The sequence below is a fragment of the Gavialis gangeticus genome, unplaced genomic scaffold (assembly GCF_001723915.1).
Source record: "Gavialis gangeticus isolate Ggan-Ray unplaced genomic scaffold, GavGan_comp1, whole genome shotgun sequence".
NCBI classification, from domain to species: domain Eukaryota; kingdom Metazoa; phylum Chordata; order Crocodylia; family Gavialidae; genus Gavialis; species Gavialis gangeticus.
Genome location: NW_017729031.1, coordinates 18,422,860 through 18,423,144, shown reverse-complemented (window position 1 = coordinate 18,423,144; position 285 = coordinate 18,422,860).

Genomic DNA, 285 nt, shown 5'->3' with positions numbered 1-285 from the left:
AGGTGGGCGGATGAGAATAGGATGGGTTTCAATATGGACATGTGCAAGGTATTGTACCGGGGAGGAAAAATGAACAGCATACCTACAGGCTATGAACAGCATACCTCCTGTCAGGACAGAGGCAGAAAAGGATCTTGGAGTCACTGTTGATTCCAAGATAAACGTGGGCCGGCAGTGTGGGGAGGCGGCTAGGAAGGCCAACCGTACCTTGTCATGCATCCACAGATGCATTTCAAGCAGGTCAAAAGAGGTGATCCTCCCCCTCTATGCGGCACTGGTCAGGCC